This window comes from Antedon mediterranea, chromosome 1 (assembly GCF_964355755.1).
Source record: "Antedon mediterranea chromosome 1, ecAntMedi1.1, whole genome shotgun sequence".
Classification (NCBI taxonomy): Eukaryota; Metazoa; Echinodermata; class Crinoidea; order Comatulida; family Antedonidae; genus Antedon; species Antedon mediterranea.
This window is the reverse complement of record NC_092670.1, coordinates 2,412,263-2,420,990: the sequence shown is the minus strand read 5'-3', so window position 1 is coordinate 2,420,990 and position 8,728 is coordinate 2,412,263. Positions and strand designations below refer to the sequence as shown.

General features: G+C 30.5%; 1 long non-coding RNA gene across 1 annotated transcript; it reads left to right on the top strand.

The window, feature by feature from the left end:
* The first annotated feature begins 340 nt into the window (after positions 1–340).
* Positions 341–5,481, top strand: LOC140045550 (uncharacterized). The gene is made up of 4 exons (XR_011844591.1): positions 341–459; positions 3,710–3,742; positions 3,977–4,024; positions 5,431–5,481. It is a non-coding gene; the product is annotated as an uncharacterized lncRNA (long non-coding RNA).
* The last annotated feature ends 3,247 nt before the right edge of the window (positions 5,482–8,728 follow it).

Genomic DNA, 8,728 nt, shown 5'->3' with positions numbered 1-8,728 from the left:
CCATTGACTACGTTATTTGTACAGTTATAAAGTTTGCATTGTAAAGAACCTCATTCAGGGATACCATAACTTGTTCTTTCCAATTTAGACATGATAGGTTGATAATATAACATAAACTAAGGAAACATTTAAAAACCAAAACTGCTTCTTTTGATGAAATTGGAATTTATTAGTTCAGCAGTAAATTTATTATAAATCAATTCTTCTCTGGCGATTTCATAATTGCAGGGTCCAATAAAAATTGTATAAACAGCAATTGCATTGTTATTATAACTAAGTTCATGGCTGAGTGATTTTAGGCATCATAAAATTGAATAAAATCAATATTCATTGTCTGCAGCCACACCCTTATATCGCCTGTAGGCCTACTGTATACGACTGACCTGTGTTAGTGTAAGATTTACATTAGGATGAAACAAATCGAAACTAATTTCTCTGTAATACCACAAAGAAATTAAGGTTAGTTACTATAATTTTAAAATGATTTTTTAGTAGTTATTTTATGTTAGATGACGTGATGTAACTAGTTCCACTATTTGGTAAAATGTAGGCCTATACAAAGTCTATTTCGTTTTTATTCAAATCACATGATAGGCCTATCACAAGAATGGGATATGACCGGTTGGACCGCCGACAAGTTGAGCCGCCGGTGATTTCTATGAAACGCCCAGTGCATGCGTCTTTTACTACATTTCGCGTAGTGATTAGGATGGTGTCCTAGTACATAAGTTCATGGTCTTGGTTTATTGGTCATGAAAATAAATAATATATAATTACATATTACAATTAACAACACAGCAAAGGAAAGTAGTAATATTTAATAATTTAATTGTTTTTAATCTAGTTCGAGGAAAAAATTCAGTGCACTCTATAATTTTTCTCGCGTGTAGGCCTACCACGTAAAGTCACGTTGTCTCTCAGGACTAATTAATAGAGTATTAACATTCTTCGAATGAGGTTAAATAAATATTATTTTTTATTTACTAATCTTTTAATGTCATATTTTATTGAATTTTACAATGTTAATACACAAAATATTTTACTAAAAACGTGATGTTATGTAATTATTTTACCGAAAAATGGAGCAGGCCTAGGTCTAGTTCATACAACTGCCGACTGAGGGGCAATGTTTACGTCATTTTTGGCTAAAAACGATAACATTCGGTGATGTTTTAGGCCTTATATTTTGGAATCTACAAGCCAGATTTTCATAATTATTTCTTTAATTATAATATTTAATAATATATAAATACTAAAAACCATGATATATAAACTTTTGAATGTACATCGTTATCCCCAATATAAATAGAACGAGCACCGGCGAAAGTTAGCATTTGGCGTTCCATAGAAAATTACGTTTTTCTGGCGGCGGCTCAACTTGGCCTAATCCCTAAGCAGCATTATCTACAACAATATATTTAAATACTTCATTGTATAAGCTATTAGTGGTTGTTATTACAAACCATGGCACACAGTGTTTAAAGATGTCCATGAGTGAGGGGAGTAGTTTGTTTTATATTTTAATCATACACAATGATAGATAGATACAGTATATATCATGTTTTTAAAGGTGGAACTCCAAAAGAAGAAATCTTTCTTACAAAAATGCCGCTAGACTTTTTGACTAACATTTTAAATCATCATTCTTTCTTCAGATATAATGATTTATTATATCAATTATTTTTGTTTAATAATCAGTAGTAAACATTTTGTGTAAATATAGTCTGATCTACTGTACAGAACAAAAATATAATCATAAAGTAAACTACAGTATATCATTGATTAAGCCATGAGTACTGTATGTACAGGTACGTATTCCAGGGTAGGAGCAGTAACTCCCTATCTAATGACCCGGCCCACATAATTACTATGTATACTGTAGGCCTACTACCTAGCTAGGGATAACGATGCAACATTAGAAGTTAATAGCATACATTGCCTGTTATTATTTTGTATCAATATTAAATTAAAGAAAGAATTATTAAAATCTGACCAAAAATCACCAAAAATAATCGCTTTTATAGCCACGAACTAAGTAAATAAATTGCGGTAGCGGAACGATTCGGCCCCGAGACGATTCGGCACACTTAAATTTATCGGTTTTGATATGCAGCATTTTATAAGCATAAAATAAGCTTTTTTCCCCAAACTTTATTTTCAGAGAGACTATGGGGTAGTACTGTACTACTGAAAGATGCAATATAATGCAAACAATTTGAAAACATTGTCGAAAACAAACAAATATTTAACAACCAATTAAAGCATTTATTATTTTGTTTATAAAATCATAAATGCACTACAAAGTTGACAACATCAATTGGCTGAATCTTTGGTACCCAATGAATAACATATAGGAATAAACATTGGTGTGCATAAAGAGAAACGCACATGGACATTATAATTTGTATGGAATATTTAATATCCTGAACCATTGACATATTAACAGCAAAGACAATAGGCAGCTTTTCAAGCGATAATACAGTACATTATCTTAACTGTCCAAAACATCAATATCCTCCAACAATGCACCTTCGTCTATGAACATGTCAACTGTCTACTTCCAACCAAACTTTCTTGCAACTTTATAAAAAATAATAGCATTCATACCCATAAAACTAGATCCTCCTGTAATCTCCACCCTCCCTTTACCAAATTAACATTAATGCAACATAATATCCGTTATAGTGGCACCAAATTATTTAATGATCTCCCCGACGAAATTAAATTGGCACCTTCAAAAAATACATTTTCTTTTAAACTTAAACAAATTCTACTTCATAAATAACTAATAATAATAAAACAACATGTTTATTCTGGGTTTTCTGTGCTTCCATAGTATTTTATTATTATTAATTTGTCGTTGTCTTGCTTTACATGTTTGTTTGTCTTGTTTTGTTTCTGTTTGTTTAAACTCCAATATGATTACAATTTCTTAACTGGCTACCCGTCACAAGTTTTTTTGGAGGGAAACCTCCAAATGTTATTACTTTCTGGGTGTTGCCTCTTAATTATTTATATTTAAATTGTTATTTTGTTTACTTTGAAATGATAAGAAATAAATGTTATTATGAATGAATGAACATTTTTGTTCTTTCTTTCCCACTCTTCACATTACTAATAGTTAAATAAAAAATAAAAGTGACTGATTAACAACAAAACTACTGTATGGAAATGGATGGAAAATATTATAATCTGAATTAATACTTCTCTGGCATTTCATACATAATCACAAAGTTTCTTGGCAATTTCATGGTTGAGCAAGCCTATCATATTGAACTTTGTGTTTTGTGTAAATATGCATTGGAATGGTAGCCACAAAGCACCCTGAAGTAGGTTATTATTACGCTCAGGTACCTGTATACTGTACAATATACAAATAAATTTAGATAAATTGATATTTTGTTTTTTCTTGTAAATTTCTAATAATAATAATATACATTTAGTTTTGCTCAGCTACTGCCCGAGATACTGCAGATAAAACTCATTTTTATTCAAGAATTATGTTATTTCTAGAGCATTCACAAATATAAAAGAAGGCTACCTCTCTGAATTAATTTTATATTTAGATTAATTAAATGATCTATTGAACACTTTAGTTTCTGATTTATTTATTTATTTATATGATTGTTAGTTAAAAAGATATTTTTAATTGATGATTTATCCTGTATTATTGATTGATTTATACTTTAATACAACATTTTTTTTTTAGAAACAAAGACCTAAAAAGTTGACAACATGGCAGGTAAAAAAATAAATTTACTTTTTTAAATAAATTACCTTTTCAAGCAAGTTTTAAAATAAATTTTTGGAGATGAATAGGATTTACTATTCATTATGTACTATTCACACAAACTATCATTCATATTGCACACATTATTGAATTATATTTCTTATAACTTTTATGCTTAATTTATGCCATTACCCATTGGTCTTCTTGTAAAAATTCAGTTCTTGTCATTTGCTATTTATTAAACAGACTCAAAGCCAGTGAAACCAATGACCAGAGAGGGTAAATCAGAAGAAGGTGAGTTTACTTGTAGGTACAGTAATGTTTACCATAATAATGCAATTCAATTTAAATAAGATACAGGATTAATCAACTGAAAAGAACCTAAAAATTTTAAAATATAGTCTTGGCAAATCAGGTCGACTTGAAAAGGAATATAAAGTGTACATCTTTTCATCTTAGAAATAGGAAACTGCTAATAGTTAATACAATTTCCATTTTATAATCCAGTACTTGTTGAATTCACTGATTGTCAAAAATAAACCTGCAACAATAATTATAAAATATATCATTGAATTTCGAAGCCAATCAAGCTGCTACAATAATTGCTTTGTATACAATATAAGGTTTCTTGGTTTGCCATTATGAACTATTTATATCAGTATTGGATGAAAGTGAATGTTACCCTTCACACACAATTTGGAATATATCAATCATGTAGAACACTTTCAATTTATACTGTATATCACTTATAATAACATTAATAAGTACGCTAAAAATAATTGTCTATATAATAAGCCCTAAAGTTTTTATTTTTACTTCAGTTAAGTACGTTTAAATAAAACAATTGGCAAATCATTATGATAATAAGTTGTTGCCTTCCCTTATATCCCGAGAGACAACCTGAAAGAAGTAACTACTGTAACTATATAAGATGTTACATAAAAAATGTGCAGGTTGAATTTATAAACTGATTTTATATTTAGTGATAATTGTACAAGTACAGAAAATTGGATCTTTGTCTACAGCATGTCATTCGACCCAATACCATAGCGAACATATCCGCTCTTTCAAGGCCTACAGTTTGTATGGCTACCAAGCCTGTCATAGGCATTAGGAAAAGAGATATGTTTAACTAAGATAAATACAAATATGTCTTAATGTTATATATTGTTTTTAATTAATAGAATAATTTCACTTTCACACTCATACAAGTTTTAGGTTGATTTTATTTTACTATAAAGTGGAACTAAATGTCTATTGTCATAAAAATCCTTTTTAATATAATTATAATTTTCTGTTTGCTGCCCTCTGTTAAGCATATTTTAATTGAAGTTTCATATTCTGAAAATGATTATATATTATTTTTATAATTATTATATATTATATTGGGTCACACACACTCTATGAAGCTTATTTATGAATGCGTAACAAAAAAAATTAAAATAATAAAGTTAGATAATTTATATTAATAAAACATAAAAATAATTAGAGGAACGCAAAACATTCAACAATTTTAATACTATTTCAACAAATACCGTATAAATAAATGTAATAATATATTAATAAAACATTATTAAATATTATAGTTTAATCAAGCTAAAAATATTTCTTTATTTGTAGAAAAGATAGAGGAATATCTGCTTCAAATACAAAAGTACTTGTTAAGATTCTCTCTACTGCATAACTTTCCTTGTTTTTAGAAAAGATACAAACATATCTGATTCAAATACAAAAGGACAAGTGTATCCAGGCCAGTATATTTACACCGGCAACAATGCGTGAGAAATACAAAGTTGACATTTCACAGATGTTTACCGATATGGAACTGCTCAAACGAGTTTGAAATTTACAAACACGCTTATGACGATTTTAGTTTAGTTACGGAAGTTGAAATTTCATAAACACATTTAACTACGTCAGTCACATTTATGGCGATTTGAGCATCGCTTCTGATTTGGTGTTTCTTTTTCGAGCGGTTTTCTAATTATGTTTTACTTGCATTTTTATTTCAATAGCACACAATAGGTAGGCCTATCACGTTAACAGGCCTACATACAGTATCTATTATGCGTACCCTTACACAAGACTGTACTAAAGATACAATGAAAGTTATATAATTTTGTAACAAATTCTAAACAAATAATTAAAACGATTCAAGAATAAAAGGGTTATCACACTGTTTAAACAGAGAAGATTGAAATTACACTCTTCACTGGTTTAAAACATAAAATAAATATTTTAAATTTAAAAGGGAATTTGTTAATTTTATCTTATATTATTCTCATTACTATCTGCATAATTATTAATTTTCATAGCGTCTCTTCAAGTACGGATATTTAGATTTTAGCGAAATTGTTTAGCTTGAAGACAAAAATAACTTAAATTCACTTCTTTCTAAAAAGTCCCATAATTGTATGTATTCAATTCAACAACTGTATTTCACATCTACATCTAACAGCCAAGGCCAATAATAGGATGTTTTAAAGACACAATATATATATATATTTAAACAAGGCCAACAGCCATTAAGTCGCGTGCTACAATGCATAGTGATACCGGACCGACAGACAGACCGACAGACCGACCGACCGACATAGTGAACTATACTGACCGAAATTACTGAACATGTTTAAAAATGTTGAAATGTTTAAAAACATTTATATTTTTTTAATTTACACGTGCGTAGCCTGTCACTTTTGACGTGCTCGCATAACGTAATTTCGAGTTGAAAAGTAAGTCAAGAAAACAGAAATCGGGCAAAAAGAGTACGCAATAACGTTTAACGCGCAGTGCGCGCGCAAAAATATGCGCACTCCTGGCAATTTTGTAAACGCTTAAAATTGCCTGAAACGTACTCTTATTTCATCGAAAATAAATTTTGAAAATTTTAAGCGCGCGTACGCATGCGTTACATGCGCTACGCACGTAATTGTATTGCCATATGATGATTTATGCCCTGAAATTTATGAGTACCACATTTTATTTAATTGTGATTCATGGTTGTGAAGATATGATTACAAACGTGATTTCGTTAAATCGTGCGTAGACCGCGTAATTTTTTATTGCGCACCGTGAAAACATAACCACATTGATTCCTGGCCATAAGGAATATACTGTGAAAAATTGACCTAGCTAGATTAAACTGATATCAAGATAAGGTCAGAAAGCGATAAAACGCATAGTGATACCGGACCGACAGACCGACAGACTGACCGACATAGTGAACTATAGAATCGCTTCCACGCGACTAAAAACACAGAAACAACCTCAACAAGAAGACGAAAACAACTGGCAGGTTACATAGCATAGGCTTACAGGTTACAACAATTTTTTTTTGTAAAAATAAATAAATAACGGGTAAACGAACGCTTGCTATAAAAAAGAAAGGGTAACTAGCAAAGGACAACTGATTGTTAAGAATTGAATGAATGTTTTAAACAGGTTTTAAAGGCATTAAGACTTAGAAACATATTAAACGCAAGGGCGTTTATTGAAGCGTAAGGTCAAAATATCTCGGTTTCACATAAATTGTTAGATCACCGGTTTCTTGTAGATGACGTTGATTTCACAAATATTCGATCAGAATTGGTTTTCTGTCTAAACCTACTTTCTTACAATAAATCAACGTAATCTGGAACAAAACTGGAATTGTTACGTCGACAGGAAACCATCCTTTAGATAAATGCATGCATATAAAGTGTAACAGCCCTCCGACTTACTCACAGTCAAAATGTCGCGGGTCTCAAGGTCTGAATTGTATATTTAGTGGGTTTCTTAGCTCCAAAAAATGGGTTGATAGGGTTGATACTAATTGCTCAAACCAATCTAGATATCACAATTGTAATTACATTTAAAAAATGCAATGTTGCAGTATACTTTTTGGTAGCTGGTTGGTTAGAAGCATGAAATTTGGTATGGCAACTCGTATAAAAAAAAATGGCAACTTTTAAGATTTGAAGCCATTTAAAATTTGACATTTGACCTTAGATAATGTCTGATTCCACAAAACTCGTAAACCGTACATCCTAGAAACATGAAAATAATGGCAAATGATGCAGAAGTATTACTTTCTTGTAGTTGCATTGTGCAAACTAATTGCTCAAACCAATCTAGATATCACAATTGTAATTACATTTAAAAAATGCAATGTTGCAGTATACTTTTTGGTAGCTGGTCATACAGTACACTATACCCTGGATAAGCAAAATCTGCACAAATTAAATTTTATCTCTGTTTTAGGGACTTAGTGCTGTTTCGCCATACAAGTTTGAACAATACCATGAAAGCCCCAGTCGTCTAATGGTTAGGACATCTGCATATCAAGCAAACGGTTCCGGGTTCGAGTCTCGGTTGGGGGGACTTTTTCCCATTCTCAAATTAACTTTCAGTATATTACCGGGCAGTTTAGAAATAATGTTCTGTGCCTAATGTGTGTATATGGTTAATTTGATTCATATTGATTAAAACAGTAACATTTGGTTTTTAATAATTATATTAAATATTATTATTTATATTATTTATATTTTATAAATGCACCTACTTTTAGTGTTAATTATGTAAACAAACGACCAAACAATCCTAGACCTAGCCAGGCTAAAACGCCTATAGGTCTAGCCTAATAATAACAGCTAGCTAGGCCTATAGGCTAAAAGACAGCAATATGAAACTCAAGCAACTGGAACTCATTGAGGCTAAGTATGTTTTTTCCAACGATTCCACGTCTTCTAGAGATGTTTCCATTATTTAATCAAAATCCTAAAAACAATCTAATTAAAGTTAATTTAAATGCCTTTTTATACTAAATTAGTACATATTATATCTCTCCAAAAATGTACTTTCATCGTGAAACCAGTCATAACAATAACATTTGCAAGGAAAGTACAACATAGGTGGCACTGTTTTTCAAAAGCAATAGTATAAAAAAAATATTTTCCAAACCCGAACAGAATTTTTTTTTCGTACACGAAAAAAGTACTATTATAGTTGTCTCCGACCTTT